The 16,700-nt window shown below is 41.2% G+C and overlaps 1 protein-coding gene across 4 annotated transcripts in view; it reads right to left on the bottom strand.

The window, feature by feature from the left end:
• The window catches only part of Fars2 (phenylalanyl-tRNA synthetase 2, mitochondrial), a 451,555-nt gene that overhangs the window by 410,035 nt on the left and 24,820 nt on the right, over window positions 1-16,700 (bottom strand). For all 4 annotated transcript variants that reach the window (XM_036189039.1, XM_036189041.1, XM_036189043.1 and 1 more), the window contains exon 2: window positions 3,117-3,202. The gene's annotated coding sequence lies outside the window, so the exon portion shown is untranslated. The remainder of the gene's footprint in view (window positions 1-3,116; window positions 3,203-16,700) is intronic.

Genomic DNA, 16,700 nt, shown 5'->3' with positions numbered 1-16,700 from the left:
CTGCGTGTATATATTCAAGCATTCACAGAAGTATATACACATGTATACACAGATTCATTCTATACATTCTGTTCCTCTAGGGAACCCTGACTAATGACCTAGAGCTTGTGGTGACATCTAGACAGACAAATCTCTGCCCTTCTTCTGTACTTTGAAGTGCATAGCTCTACGGAGTGAACTAAATCTTTTTGCTATAGCAACCAGCACTAAAGCTGTCAGGAGCAATGTCACTAGCAATGCAGGCCATGACACAGTTACAGCAGATAGTAATTGATAATTCAGATGTCAACCCACCAGAGTAATGATTCCCTGATGGAGGAACACTGCCAGGCAAGGCTTGAAAGGCCACCAACTCCAGAAACAGTTGCTCCTGTCTGTAATTTCACATGTGCAGAAACAACTAAGGTATCTCTCCAATCCTGCACTAACTTTATATGACATCTATATGGAATCTCTTTTTGTTTTTGTTTTTATAATTTTTTGAGACAGAACTTCTCTGTGGAAAAGTCCTGGCAGGTTGGCCTTGAACTCAAAGAGATCTGCCTGCCTCTGCTTCCTGAGTACTGGGATTAAAAGTGTGCACCTCCAACACCCAGCTGTATGTAATCTCTTGATTGCATCTGAATCTTATGGGCACATATATTTGTGGATGGTCAGGAAGATGACTTCTCATTAAACTATATAATTTTAATGACTAGAAATATACAAAAATATACTTCATAAGTAGATCTATTGTCCCACAAGGACTGTAAGACACTTAAAGCCTGGTTTGTTCCTTTTACTCAGACTAACATAAGAAAGTAACAATTTCTCCCCAGTCTAAGACAAGCTACATATATTTTGATGATTTGAAATCTCAGAACAGTTTCAAACTACACTGAATGTTTCTGTAAATGGATCATAAGTTAAAATCTTTACAGATATGTACAAGGTCAGAGTTGCAGATGTCTAACCAAGGTTATCAACACAAAGCAACCTAAAAAATCATGCCAATTCTTCACTTGCCAAGTCTGGCTGATAGAAGACCTATGTCTCGCACCTTGTCTCACCAGGCACTGTGCCCCTGGCCTCTGATCACAGTCTGAAACCACAAACCTTGAAACCTTGCATTGCCATAGCAAATGGCTCTGCCCTTATTGTTTATCCAAGGAATGTGCTATGACCAGTGATATGTAATTCTTGTAACTTTTTATCGTTGCTTCAAGCGTCCAGTAAAAAAAAAAAAAAAAGTATTTAAGCTAGGTGAACAAAGAAGCAAGAGGGAATTGAAGCTGTACTAAGAAAATTAGAAAATAGAATAGAGACCAAAAAAGATAAAGAGTATGACCCTCAGATCATGTGTGAAGCCATTATAGAAATCTTTCCATCCCTGCTTCTGAGAAGCATTTCTCTGAGTAACCCTGGGTAGTGGCACTGAGGGCTGAACCCCCAAGCTGCTAAATAAAGCAAAGATAGAAGAGTAATTTTGTAGCATAAGTCAAATAATAATAGAGATTCCCTTCATATGTGAGGAATATACCCCAGCAACTCAGCTAATGAAGATAGCATGAGAAAGGCATTTTTGTGACTCATTATAGTAAAACATTTAAGTAAGGCCTTATGATTTGAATAGAAATGGCACCCATAGACTCATGTGTTTGAATGCTTGGTCCATAGGGAGTGGCATTATTAGGTGGTATAATCTTGTTGGAGCATGTGTGGCTTTGTTGAAGGAAGTGTGTCACTGAGAGTAGGCTATGATGTCTCAGATGCTCAAGGCACACCCAAGGTGGCAGTCTCTTCCAGTTGCTTGTGGATCCATATGTAGAACTCTCAGCTTCTTCTCCAGCACATGGCTACTGCCTACATGCCACCATACTTCCTGCCATGATGATAACGGACTAAAACTCTGAGCCAGTCCCAAAAATTGTTTTCCTTTATAAGAGTTGTGGTGGTGGTGGTGGTGTCTCTTCACAGCAATAGAAACCCTAACTGAGATAGACCTAAAGAACTATAAGAAAGAAGTTAAGGAGAATATATCCAAGTCCCCAATACCTTTACTGTATGTTAAAATTGCAAGCTTTTTTAGTATGAAACGAGTCAGAGTGGGGATGATACCCTGGTAGCTCTCTGTCAGTTTCTATGCAGTTCTCTGTTTAGTACTGGGATTGCACTCAGCCCCCCACATGATAGGAAGTGTTCTGCCCGAGTAGCATCTCACCAGGATGTGAGCCATGGGCACTGGGATAAGATGTCTTTCTCTCCTCTCAACTCTGTAAGAGGAGCTGAAGACAGAGCACAACCCTGCTTCCAACTTACAAGTTAGCCCAAATGGGGCCAGCTCTGGGAGACCTCACGTATCTTCCTTAGTATCAATGTGAGGTACTGGAGACCCTGTGACATGAACACACCCCTAGGCATGGCTCCATTTTTGAAAGCCACATAACCCCATGTGTCCTTTTAGGGAGAGAACCAATATTTTCTTAGCAAAATAAATGCAGAAGAATGAATATGTGTCCTATTTTTCCTCTGTGGATAAAAGCTGTAAGTTTACTTTATCTGAATAATAAGAAAGCCAAGTGTTTACCACTGCTCCCCTCCAGGCTTCCCCATCTTAAATAGGCTTTGAATACTTAGCTTAGTTTTATTTGAAAGCAAACTTCTGACAGAGAGGGATAGAGCAGAGGTATATTTTAAAATTCACAAGAATCAATGTATATTTATTCAAAAGGTTTAAACAAAAAATTTACTCAAGAAAGTCAAAAAGAAAACCAAACACTGCTGGCATTTTTAAGATAATATTATAAATAAAAGTAACATTTTAAAGTATAAATTCAGAGAGTCAAGGTAAAGGCATGTAATGGCATTTAAAGATTACTCTATTTTAAATAGCATTTTGAACATAAAGAGTGTAAAGGCTAACAGTAGCTTCCCTCCCAGCAGTGACTCTGAACCCAGGATCTGCTGCTGGGTCTCTGTGCCTTATCACACCCATGTGTATGGGACATCGTGTCGGAGTCTGGATAGTGAGTGCAAATTCTGATCTATACATATGAACTGACTTCATCTGTGTGACATTCACTTAGCTTCTCTCTGCTTCCTTCCTGCTTTCTAACACTGAGGACAATAGTACCTACCTCCTAGGTGGAGACTGGAACCTCTGTAGACTTGCTTGTGGGACAGCAAAATCAGACAGCCACCATAAGGAAACAGTACAGAGAGCCTGCAAAATTGAACACAATCTTACTATATGGTCCAAAAGCTCCACACTGCACTGTATGAACATAAGGACTAAAAGCAGGGACATAATAAGATACCAGGAATGCATTGTTATGGTCATATTATCTACAATAGCCAATAACAGAAGCAAAAGTCCATTTGTATTATACATACAGAATAAAGCATTCATCAGTCTAGAAAGGGAAATTGCCAATACGTGCTACAATATGATGACCTTGAAAATACTATGCCAAATGAAATGAACCACTCATGAAAAGACAAATGCTACAAAATTCCACTTAGATAAGGTATTAGTATTAGGGTGCTTTACTTGGCTGTGCTTATGCCAATAATATGCACTTCCTTAGGATTTCATCCATTCCCCACACATGTTAGTTGTAAAGTATATGCTACCACACAGTTGATATCTCTCAATATCGGCTCCTATCTTACTTGCCTGCCTCTCTGACTCCCTGCAGTCCTTACTGTAGGCTAGTCAAAGACTGATCCTCCACTTCTGAGATGTATGCCTTCTGTGAGCAGCCCACTTCAGCACTAGGCTTCTTTTTCAGGAAAATACTGTTTCGTGTAAACATCTACAGCAGTGGAATGAAGACAAAGAAGCCACACATGTACACACAATGAAGCTAACTACAGAGAACACAACTGGTTGTCATGCTTTAATTCCTAAATTGCTTGCTAACAACCATCTCAGAAACAGGCTCAAAGGCTAAGGCTACCATCCAGATCTGACAGGAGGGAGGAAAGAAGAAAGCTCCCTGCTCTTATAAAAATTCTTTTACTTGACAGCAAGTGAGAGACAGCGGACACCCACAGAGGTTTCCTAGTGGGAACTTAATCAGAGTCCAAGAATCTGAGCTTGCTTTACTCAGCAGGGCAGCATAAGGGGGTGAATTGACCACGGGCGTGGTTACCAGGTGTTTGGAAGGGTCTACACTTGGCTGTGTGATGTGCTTTGATCTAGTAAGGGGGAGGTCTTCTGCCCCCTCCCCCTACTGGCATTGTTATAAAAAGTCCTTTTGAATAAACGGAAAAGGCCATTGGGTACTGACCCAGGTCCTCCCGAAGCTATCCTATGTTTCTATCTTTCTCCTCTTCACTATCTTTCTTTCTAATATTTCTTATCTCTCTCTCTCCTCATAAGATCCTTGACCCGGGTGGTGGTGGTGCACACCTTTAATCCCAGCACTCGGGAGGCAGAGCCAGGCGGATCTCTGTGAGTTCGAGGCCAGCCTGGGCTACCAAGTGAGTTCCAGGAAAGGTGCAAAGCTACACAGAGAAACCCTGTCTCGGAAGAAAAAAAAAAAAAAAAAGAGGAATCCTTGAAAAGGTGAGAATGGCCTCCCACAGGAGAGTATATTACTTCTATTGTTTTCTCCTCAAGACAGGGTTTTTCTGTGTAGCCTAGGCTGTCCTAGAACTCTCTCTGTATATCAGGCTGGCTTTGAATTCACAAAGATCCTCCTGCCTGTGCCACTGAGTGCTAGGATTAAAGCTGTGCACCATCAACGGCCAGCTTCTATTAATGCTCTTAAAAGTACTTTATTATAAAATTCCAAGAAAAAAATAAAAATAGGGCTCAAGTAGACCAATCCCCAAGTAGCCAGCAGCACACTGCATTTTTATCCTGTTGTTTGTTTTTGCTCTTTTTTGGAAAGCCTGACACCCAGCTCCCAAATAAATCACACACAGAGTCTTATTATTACTTATGAATGCCGGGCCTCAGCTTGGCTTAACTTAAAATACCCTGTCTACCTTTTGCCTCTGGGCTTTTCCCATTCTCTTATTTCTGTAAATCTTACTCTTACTCTGTGGCTTGCTGTGTAGCTGGGTGGCTGGCCCCTGATGTCCTCCTCCTTCTGCGGCTACTTCCTTCTTTTCTCTCCCAGATTTCTCCTTCTATATATATTCTCTCTGCCTGCCAGCCCCGCCTATTTCTCTCTCCTGTCTCACTATTGGTCATTCGGGTCTTTATTAGACCATCAGGTGTTTTAGAAAGACAAAGTCACACAACTTCACAGAGTTAAACAAATGCAACATAAACAAAAGTAACACACCTTAAAATAAATATTCTACAGCATTACCCTTTATGGACTACAAATCTAAACTTTAAAACAAAAATAATTTTAAAATTCGGAAAAACAGATGTATGTGTTCTTCACAGACTACTGCCTCAGCCTCCTGCCCCATACACCCTTCTCCTCTTTGGTCAGTAAATGCCACAACTCTCTTGCCTGCACACTTCCTTCCTTCACCTACCACTTCCTCCTAAATAAGGGACCACAAATCAAAGTGCCTAATCACAAAGCTAGTAACCTCAAAGACCCCAAATATAAAGACAAATGTAGTGAATGGTTAACCTCAAGTACTAGGGTAACTACCAGTCTCTAAATTAAAAATAAAAACACACTTATCTAGTGCTTGCATATGTTTATAAACATGAAGAAAAACTGTACTTCATATATCTGAATTGTACAATACTAAGCATGCCTTCCTATGTAGGCCATTCGTGTGTGTGTGTGTGTGTGTGTGTGTGTGTGTGTGTGTGTGTGTGTTTGTGTAAAACACAAAACTTCCTTTTTGATGACCCTAGAAGTTTTATATGCTAATGAGATTCATTTCCTTGTAGTACTTCTCACCTGTGGCAAATCTGCCACATCCGATTTGTTTGAAAAGGAATTTTTAATCACCCAATCAATCAAACCCTTGACCTTCAGTCTTCGCAGCCACTTCGCCATGGTCAACAGCAGCACTGAAAATACATGCTGCAAACACTTCTGTTGTCCTCAAGCTCCAAAATGCCCATGACAAGAATATAATTTGAGCAAACCCTCTGACAGATGAAAATGGTACATAGAGTCTGGAAATGGGCTTTTGCCAAGACTAATAAAAGTCAGGATGTACATTACCATTAAGTAATAACTTTTCCTCCACTGGGGTTCAAAGGTTTAGAAACAATTGAAGTTTCTAAATAGTGAAATCTTAAAAAAAACAGTCTATTTTGAAGTTTAATTCATTTACATTCTTTATGATAAGGAGTCAGGATCCTTCCCACTCTCATCCCACCCTCTAAGCATGCACTCTTAACCACATGGGTGCCCATTCTTTCCTGCTTCATCCTGTCAGTAGAGGAGGAAGCTTCCTCTTGCCTAGGCTCAGTCACTTCTGTTCAACACAGACCCACATTTCCCTCACTAAGCCCAAAAGCACCTCTCTCTTGCCGATCCCATCCAGTAGCAGCCCCCTTCCTTCTTGGCGCTTTCTCTCTCTTTCTCAAGAAGGAACAGACTTAGTATCTACATGGAGCTTCTTAAACATCTTCCACTCACAACCCTGTTCACCAGAAAAGTTTGACACTGCCCTGAATTTGGTAGCACATAAAACAGATACACAAATCAAATATTTACTGATAATAAATCATTATAAATGTATTTTAGAACATTTCTTAGTATTACATAATTTCACTATTTATTTATATGAAGTAAATTTGCATAGTAATAAAATGGATGTGTTTATTTTTACATAAAGAATTCAGTCTTGCTTGAAAGTTTAATCATCCATGACACAGATGTAGAGCATCTTTAATGTTTTCGGGGTTGACTGATATTTTGATTTTATAAGTGTCAATACTAGACATGCCACTTCACACAAATATTCAGGAAACAATGGCAGAAGTATGTTTAGCACCACTTCAGAAATTGTTGAATCTGTCTTAATACCAGGCCAAAATCTATGGAATGATCTTTTATAAAACTTACATCAGCAAATCAAACAATTTTTAAAATCACACATTCTAACACACTACAAATCAAAGACAAACTAACTTAATTACGCTGAGGAATGAAGGTAGTAAACTTCTTTGTTCCCATAATTAAAACATTTGATTTCTATAAGGGCAGAAAAATGTATGCACAGTAAAAGAAAAAAAGGCAAATAATAACAACAACCACACCAGGGCAAATTGCCTGTGCTGTGTGCTCAGAACCAAGGAAGCAGAGAAGTAACATGACACAGTATGGGTGAGTGTGGCCAGAAATACTAGGGATTCAGTACTGGCTGGACTTTGCTTTAATTTTTGGTTTCTGTAGTTCAAAAACTATTGCTGTTGCCAAAGCCTTGACAACTCCCACATGCAGTTACATGACCCAATATGGCATCACAGTTTTCAGGAACTGACACCTGAAGCAGTCACCTCCAATTTCTCATCCAGCTCTCTGTCAGCACAGTGAGCACTAGGCCTCCACTCCACTGTCCTAGAGGACTTCCACACTGGGGCCAGTGCCTTCCTGTGTTACATACACAGTAGCCACCTCTGTGCTTACCTCACTTGAACTCTGTTGAATCCCATAAAAGGATGTAGCAGAGACTAGAACACAGCCACTTGAACTTTTTTCAGAATTGGATCTCTGTAAGGGGCTCTCTTCCTGCTTTTCTCCCACCTCTCTGACCATTTCAATTGAGTCTCCTTCAAAGACTTGTCCTTTAATCATCCCCCTCAGAGTTCCATCACTGGCTATGTTCTATCTAGTCTCTGCTACATCCTTTTATGGATTTTGATCTAAACTATCTGCAAATATGATGAGCTTGAAATGCCAGTGCTGTATGTCAAAGTTCCTCAAGGTTTTCAATTCAGTCCAGCATCCCTTGGAGCTTCAGCTTACATATACAGCTATGTGTGGGGCTTCTACATGTGAGTGTCCCTTGGGGGTCTTCTACTTGGCAAATCCCCAACCTCATTAATTTACTAACTGGGAGAGTATTACTAACAACTGCCTGGGCACTCCACTCCAAAAACAGTGTACATGTGTTGATTGGCCGCAGTGGCCATTCAACACATGTACACTCTGACGAGCAATCCAAGCTGCCAGCAAAAGTATCTGTGTCATAGGAGCCGATTTCCTACCCAAAAATCTCCAGGAAAAAGCAAAGAATTTTAGATTCATAATTTGTTTCCTTAACATCTGACAAACCTCATGTCTTACCATCAACTAATCCTCTCCAAACACCAATCAACCAGCCAGAAATACAAACCTGTGTCAAAAATATCCTCAACCAGGAAAAGCCCACCAATGTCTCCTAGCTAAGTCCTGTTCTCCATAAGACCCTCCAGGAAAAGCTCCCCTCTGTCTGTCTGTAAGGGTGACCCTGCCCTCAGACCTCACATCACCTCAACATCTACAGACTTTTCTGAAGTTGCTGACATTAATCTCTCTCACTAAATATCTACTCTTGGGAGGAAAGAAATGTGTCTTATTAGACTTTCTATATGTAACTACCACATATTAATGTAATAAATCAATTATTTTTTGTAAATGAACATTATTTTTCAAATATATTAAATATTTAATTCTAAAGGCAACAAAAGTAGTAAATAAATTTCTAACTCATTAATAGTACCAAAGACAACAAACTATTATTTTTCATGAAGCAGGCTTAAAACTCCATTGTACCATAATTAATAAAAGGTGAACAAATTTTTCTTCCTCTCATTGAAGTTGACCAGTCTAGGGATCTGAAATTGCCTGGCCTCTTAGACCATTTGTTCCCTTCCTGCCAACACTGAGGCACTTCGCCTTCAGAAAAGGGTTCCAAGCAGTAGTAGATTTGAAAATGATGCTTAGAAGTTAGAGGAATAAGTTTACCATTAAAATCTTTATAATAAAGAAATGAATGAGGGCTAGGCTAGCAGCTTACTATGCCAGATAAAACAATGCTCCATGGGCTGGTGAAGTGGCTCAAGGGATAAAAGGCCTTGTCCCTGACAGCCTGAACTTGATCCCCAGGTCCCATGGAGGAAGGGAACAACTGACTCCTGAATGCTGTCCTTCAGCTTCCGTGTGTGTGCCATGGTCTATCTAAGTGCACCTGCACTGTCATATACAACAACTAGTATACATATACCAGTAATAAACCAATAGGTCCTGTTCCTTACATTAGAAAATGTTAACAAGAATAAATTATAAAAAGAAATAAAGACTGATTGTCTTGTGCCTGATGTTCAACACATACCTCACCATGTACATATTTTTATACCTATTTCCACAATGTTTCACAGTGAGAAGAAAGCAGGTGAATTCTTATATATGGTATTATATGTCATTTGCTTCCAGTGAGACACATATTCCAGTAAGTGCTCCATGGAATATTATCACAGCCCTCTTTCTGCAATTGTTTCAACTGGCACCAAAGGAAGAAAGGGAGTGGAGATATTAGCAACTAAGGCTAACCTCACTGGTATCAACCAATCATAGATCACCTAAACCATGGTATAGCAACATCTTCCAATCACATCATCTAAACAGTACTGTCACCCTAGTGCTCTGTAGTTCACACAGAAAAACAGAACATTCTACCTGAGAAACCACACTGTTTCTCCTGGCCTATCTTGTTTTCGAATCTTCATTTACAGATAAGCATTACCCTGTGTGTGTGTGTGTGTGTGTGTGTATCTGTGTGTATGTTACTAGGGACTGAATATATAGAGTCCTTGAACATGATAGGTAAGTGCTCTACCACTGAGCTACATCACAAGTTGGTGAATTTTAAATTGCCAATGAGTTATACATCCAAATTACATGAAATTAAAATTTCCTGCACAGTAAAGGAAACTATCAACAGACCAACAGATTAAACAATGAGAGAAAATCTTTCTCAGGTATAATTCGGACAGGAGTCTAATATCTACAATATGTAAAGAACTATAAAAATTAAACACCAAAAAAATTAACTGTCAGTTCTTGAGAAGCAATGCAAATATCCAGTAAGTATTTTAAAGGAAGTCAACATCCTTAGCCATCAGAAAAATTCAAACTAAACTCATTCGAGATTCCACCTCCCACTCATCAGAATGGCTCTCATAAAAGGAAGAGACAAGGGGATGGAGAGATGGCTCAGAGGTTAAGAGCGCTGACTACTCTTCCAGAGGTCCTGAGTTCAATTCCTGGCAACCACAAGGTGGATCACAACCATCTGTAATGAGATCTGGTGCTTTTTTTCTGGCATGCAGGCATTTTCTTCTAGAAAGAATATCACAGCCAGGCGGTGGGGGCGCCGTTTATAACCCCAGCACTCAGGAGGCAGAGCCAGGTAGATCTCTGTGAGTTCAAGGCCAGCCCGGACTACAGAGCGAGATCCAGGACAGGCACCAAAACTACAAAGAAAGTTTGTTTTTGTTTGTTTTTTTTTATCTCAGAAAAAAACCAAAAAAAAAAAACAAAAAAAAAAAAAAAAATAGAAAGACCCTGAAGGGAGAAGGAGGAGCACTGAGGAAGAGAGGGGCACAGTGGAAGGACACGTGTAACATAGGTGGGGAAAGAGGCTATAGGAGATGGAAAGGTACAAGGAGGGAGAGATTAGGTGTTAGGGGATGTGAAATGTCACAAGTGAATCCAGAGGGTAAAATACTGTGGATGGGGAAAGGTACTGACCATTAGGAAGCTATCAATAAACTTGGGAAAGCTGTTTCATTGAGGAATCAGATATAAATCAGACATTCCTAAGTGCTACTTGTTAAATTTTGTCTATGCAAAAATCACAAATAAAATATTGGCAAACAAAACCCTGTTAATTGCTAACAGAAAAGCAGCATGGCAGGGGAGTGTGGGATATGGCAGTCATACATAGAATGTGGCAACAATTGTCATTGGAAATTTATTCCACCAGAGTTTCTAAAAGCATCTGATAAATGCTGAGTCACTTGTGATTAAAACAAATAAAACTATAACAATAAAGTACAAAGAGACGACTAGTGCCTTCATGTTATTCCAACATATCAACCAAAACTCTACAAGAAAGCACTACAATAAATAGTAAGCACCTCATAGTCCAGCTTCTGAATGGAAAAATGGGAGTCACCAGAGGCAGAAAGCCACCAAAAAGGAACTGCAAATGCCTCTAAAAGTCACTTCGTGAAATGTCATTCAAGTTCACTCTACAAAAATGCACATTCAAATGATGAGGTCATTTCAAATAATCAAAGACTGAAAAAGATCCAATGGTCTAAGAAAAATAAATTGCTGATAAAAATTTAATAGGAAACAGTTTGGGAATATCCATCTAATTTTTAATGCACATATCCTTTCATCAGCAACCCCATCTGTAGCAATTTGAACCTGTAAATAGACCTATTAAGATGAGGAAACAATTCACAAACAAGGACAGTCACTAAGAATGAAAAAAAAAAAACTTAATTTGTATGTCTGGGGACTACCTAAGAATACGGCCACTCTTCACATAATAGCTCCTACCATGAAATGGCTTACAACATGAGCAGAATATTGATGTGTGTGCAAGGTAGTTGACCTTGTGGAAGGAATGCAAACAGACTTTATGTGCATGCATAGGAAAAGGCACAACAATTAGAGAGAGCTAAAGGACAGACAGGAGGGAGGCTCACTTCATCACACACTCATTACACCTTTGGGATCTCACAATGCATCCCAGCCTAAGGTTTCTGACCTGGTGCTCTCGGCACCCCTACTCTGAACAGATGATAGGGCCTCTAGCCTTACAACCTCCAAGTCACTTTGTCCCTTGCTTTCTCTCTCACTAGAACTGATGCAATGTAAAGATCCTCAGTATCTTCCTTCTAGATGATTCACCACTGATACCAATCCTAATCTACCTTCAAAATTGCAGGTTTATTTAGCTTCCAAAGACCAGTGACTTCCAGGACTGTCAAGTGTTCCACATAGGTTCAAGTCTCCATTTTCTCCCAGGAACTGTATCCAACACTCTAGCTGAACACAACAAACCCTTAGCTTTCCCTAGCACCAAGCCTAACTCTCCTGTTGTCCTCTATCAGGGTTTCTCATTTACTCCATGTATGTGACTCCTCCCCAGCTGGACTGCTAAAACAGTCTGCAGTCCCTATCACAAGGACTCCCACTTACTCAGGAGCCTTTCCCTCATGCCCTCTTGCAAATGCTGCAACCGGTGTATTTGTATGGCCCTGACACAGGCCGCCTTTCAGGCTACCCACCGTCTCTTTCCCCGAAAGAACCAGGCCAGTGTACCTCTTGCTCTGTCCATGAGTCTACTGAACTCAAGGACATGCCCACAGCAATCCCCAGAGCAAAGCATCTGGGGAAAGGAACACTGTCTTTCAAATTTGAAAAGTTCATGTTACTCATTAACTGGCCCCAAATCTGCATTGAATTCACTGATTGAGATGTGCTGCTCTGCAGGGTGGGCCAGTTTATATCTGGAACACACTTTAAAAGTATGACTGTTTCTGTCTTTCTCAGTAGAAACTGGTTAAAAAAAAAAAAAAGTTTGAATACCAAGTATATACCAAGTCACCTTTGATCAGTCTAGTAAATACCCTAACAGTCATCATAGAGCCTTCATCCAGTGACTGATGCAAACAGATGCAGAGATCCATGGCCGGGCGCCAGGCTGAGCTCTGGGAATCCAATCAATGAGAGAGGAGGGATTCTGTGGGCAGGGAACGTGAGATCATGATGGGAAAACATACAGAGATGACCGGCCACACTAGTGGAAACCCATGAACTGTGGACTAATAGCTGAAGAACCCCTATAGGACTAGACTAGGTCCTCTGGATACGGGAGACACTTGTTAAGCTTGAACAGTTTGGGGGCCCTAAAGGCAGGGGAATAAGGATCCATCCCTAGTGCATGGGCGGGCTTTTGGGAGCCCAGTGCCTAGGATATGACACCTTGCACAGCCTTGGTGCAGTGGGGAGGGGCTTGGACCTGCCTTAACTGAGTGTGCCAGGCTCTGCTGACTCCCCATGGGAGACTCTGATTTGGAAAGTGTGGGGATCAGGGGTAGGTTGGGGAGAAAGCTGGGGGTGGAATGAGGGAAGAGAGGGGAATCTGTGGTTGGTATGTAAAGTGAATAGAAAATTTCTTAATAAAAAAAAAAAGGTGGGGGAAAAGACCAAAAAAAAAAAGGAAGTCACCCTTTCCACCTGTCACTTAAAGGTAATTTTCAAGAATTATTATTTTCTTCAATGAGAGAAATGATCAGACTCGGAGTGGGATGTAAGGTCAGTGTTGGCCAGAAGCGGTGACTAAATTGGATGGTTCCATGTCCTTAATAAGAAGTGTCTCCCATTTCTCAACGTGAGGCAATTAGTGGGCTACAATCATTTTAAAAGACATGATCCCTGAAGACAGTCAGGTGTGAGTGCCATACACTGGTCTGTACACGGCTGTGGATACAAGTTTAAAAAGCACGACCAAACTCTCAGGCAGGAAGTAGAATGATTACCAAGAGCAGGAAGTGACAGAAACTGGCATTATATAGGAGATTCAGAACTTTGGTCTGAGATGGTAACAAAAAGTTCTGAAGAAAGCACAGTGGTGAGGTCTACCCCAGAAGGTCAGTGGATGAAAGGTCAGTGAACAGTATATATAAAAATGATTAAAGTGGTAAATGACAACAAAAACATCCATTGTGAAACATGGCTATCATGTTTATCGATAACACAGCGGCTCTTTTCATCTCTTCTCTGAAGACTTGAATGAGACGATGTATCCCAACAGCAAGCCTGAGACAGATACTTCAAACCTACTGTCATTACACCACACCACCCTGGGTGTGTCTAACCCCCGCCAATCTAATTAAAGTCTGTTCTGCTAACTCCTCATGAAATCTTACCTTTACTTTGAAAGTACTAACACATTAATTAGTCCAGTTCAATGTGACAATTCTTTTTAAATCTTATTCTTCACTTGAAAACTGGTTATCCTATAAGATCAACCCATGCTGCTAGTCATAGCCACACCTTAAAGATTATACACCACGTACTACTCAGCAGTAAAAAACAATGATATCATGAAATTTGCAGGCAAATGGATGGAACTAGAAAATATCATCTTGAGTGAGGTAACCCAGACTCAGAAGGACACACATAGTATGTACTCACTCATAAGTGGATACTAAATGTGAGGGAAGGGATGGCCAGACTTCATCCCACAACTCTAGAGAGGCTAGCTAACAGGGAAAGACCCTAGGAGGGACACATGGATGATCCTGTGAAGGAGAAATAGATGAGATCTACATGAGTGGACTGGGTGTAGAGGGGTGGCAGAGGGCCAGGAGTGGGGATGAGAACATAGGGAAATGGGAGGGCCAAGCTGGAACAAAGACAGAGTGGGAGGGCAGGGAGGGAGATACCATGATAGATAGGACATCATGGGAATAGGAAGAGGCAGGGGGCTGGAGAGGCTCTCAGGAATCCACAAGGTTGACCCCACCTTGGTCTGCTGACAGTGGTCCAGAGGGGGCCTGGTGACCAGCCTAACAAATAAACTAGCTGTCATCATAGAGTCTTTGTCCAGTGACAGATGGAGGCAGATACAGAGATCCACAGCCAGGCTCCACGCTGAGCTCCGGGATCCAATTGATGAGAGAGAGGAGAGATACTGCAGGCGAGGGACATGGAGATCACGATGGGAGGACATGCAGAGATGACCAGCCACACTGGTGGAAGCCCATGAACTGTGGACTGGTGGTTGTGGAGCCCCCATGGGACTGAAGTAGGCCCTCTGGATACGGAAGACAGTTGTTTGGCTCGAACTGTTTGGGAGGCACCCAGGCAGGGAGATTGGGATCTGTCCCTAGTGCATGGGCGGGCTTCTGGAATCTGGTGCCTGTGGTGTGACACCTTGCACAGCCTTGGTGCAGTGGGAAGGGGCTTGGACCTGCCTAGGCTCAGTGTGCTGGGCTCTGCTGACTCCCCATGGGAGACCTCAATTTGGGGGATGTGGGGATGCGAGGTGGCTTGGGAAAGAGGGCTGGGAGTGGGAGGAGGGAGGAGGGGGAATTTGTGGATAGAATGTGGAGTAAGTAGAAAATTTCTTAATAAAGAAAAATAAATTTAAAAAAAAAAGATTATACTCCACACAAAGGAAAGAAGTAATGCAACCGTAATTTGAAAAGCATAGTTTCTCAAACGTAAGCCCAGGATGGTGCCAGACAAATTAATAAGATACAATTAAAATAATAAAGCAGTGACTAGAAGAAAATAAGGTAAGACAAAGTCCTAAGTTATTATGAATACTGTAAGATCTTCTACAAATTTCAAGTAAAACACACAACCTAATAACTATGTATAGAAAATAAGTTATACACATAGTACAACCTTTACACGACCATTCTGGCCCCAGAAATCAACAGTATTTGCTGGCATAGAAGTCAGTGACAATATTTTTATTTGTCAGAAATCAATAAAATTTCGTGCTGAAGATATGTGTTATTGAGTACAGTAATCACTAGCCATCTGTGACTAGTTAATTAAAATAAAATAAAACAGAAAGTCTGTCCCTCTGCTCCAGTCATGCTACAAGCACTCCAGAGACACTTGTGGTGGTGGCTGGCACACTACAGCAAAATAAGGAACATGTCCCCCATGGACTGTCTGCTGGATACTCCTCTAGAACTACTCAACACACCTAAGTGCCTTTTCCTGAAATACACCATTTTCCAGTTTCCTTCAATGAATGTTTATGGGGTACCTATCTGTCTGTGATGAGCACTGTGCTAACTGCAGACCCAGACCAGGAAAGAACGCTGCAATTTAAGAAAGAGAATAATAAAAACCTTAAAGGTGGGACTGGGGAATCGTAATTTTAGAAGAAAAAAAAAGACTGAGGAAGCATAGCTAAGAAAGCAAGGTTTAAGCCAACATTAGACAGATCTAGACAGATAAGTCTTCAAAAAGACAAGACACAAACTAAGTTTCAAAACCCAGGAAACTGAGTACCATTTTACTCAGTGTGGGAATGGCTAAGCATATTCTAGACACTAAATACAGTACATTTTGTAGCTGTCTCATTAACTTGAAACACCAAGCAAAGTATTTAACTGACACTCACATCTATTCCACAGGGGAAGTTAGAGCACAGCCCATATATAACCCAAGGCAGCCCTCCTTCTTCCTCTAAATCACCTGTCTTTTTGTAATCTCAATTCTTGAAGTATCAACTTCTGAATGGGCATGTACTGAAAGAGCTATTAATTTTGTTGCTTCTTAACAGAGGAAAGAGAGGCTGAAATGAGCTTCTGAATTACTGTGAATTTTAACTGGTCGTGTCTTTCCATGCCACTATTAACATGGCAATGAGGATATGTTCATCACAGGTTGAGCTCCTTCTATCCGAAGCATTACCATTATTTTCTCCACCAGTGACGTAACAACCGCAGTCTTTAACAGTATCAAGCTGCCTGGGGTAATAAGACAGGGTGAGCAGTCCTTCCCAGCTGGCTGCAATGTGATAGACTCCTCAGCACAGCCAAAAGTCCTCAGCCTTTAGAAGACTAGGCTGATAGCAAACTTTAAACCCTGCAATCCCTCAGTGCCTATCTGAGGAGGTCCTTGCAGGTATCCAGGCAGGAGAGTAAACCCCCAAAGAAATGAGAATGAAAACATGTGTGCAGATTGCTGGAGAGTCTAATGCCAGGTGGGTCATTGTCAGCATATTTGAAACAGTACAATTTGAGAAAAGGTTTCCAG

Source organism: Onychomys torridus, chromosome 5 (genome assembly GCF_903995425.1).
Source record: "Onychomys torridus chromosome 5, mOncTor1.1, whole genome shotgun sequence".
In the NCBI taxonomy this organism is placed as follows: Eukaryota; Metazoa; Chordata; class Mammalia; order Rodentia; family Cricetidae; genus Onychomys; species Onychomys torridus.
The sequence above is the reverse complement of the archived record's forward strand: the minus strand, read 5'-3'. Positions and strand labels throughout refer to the sequence as shown.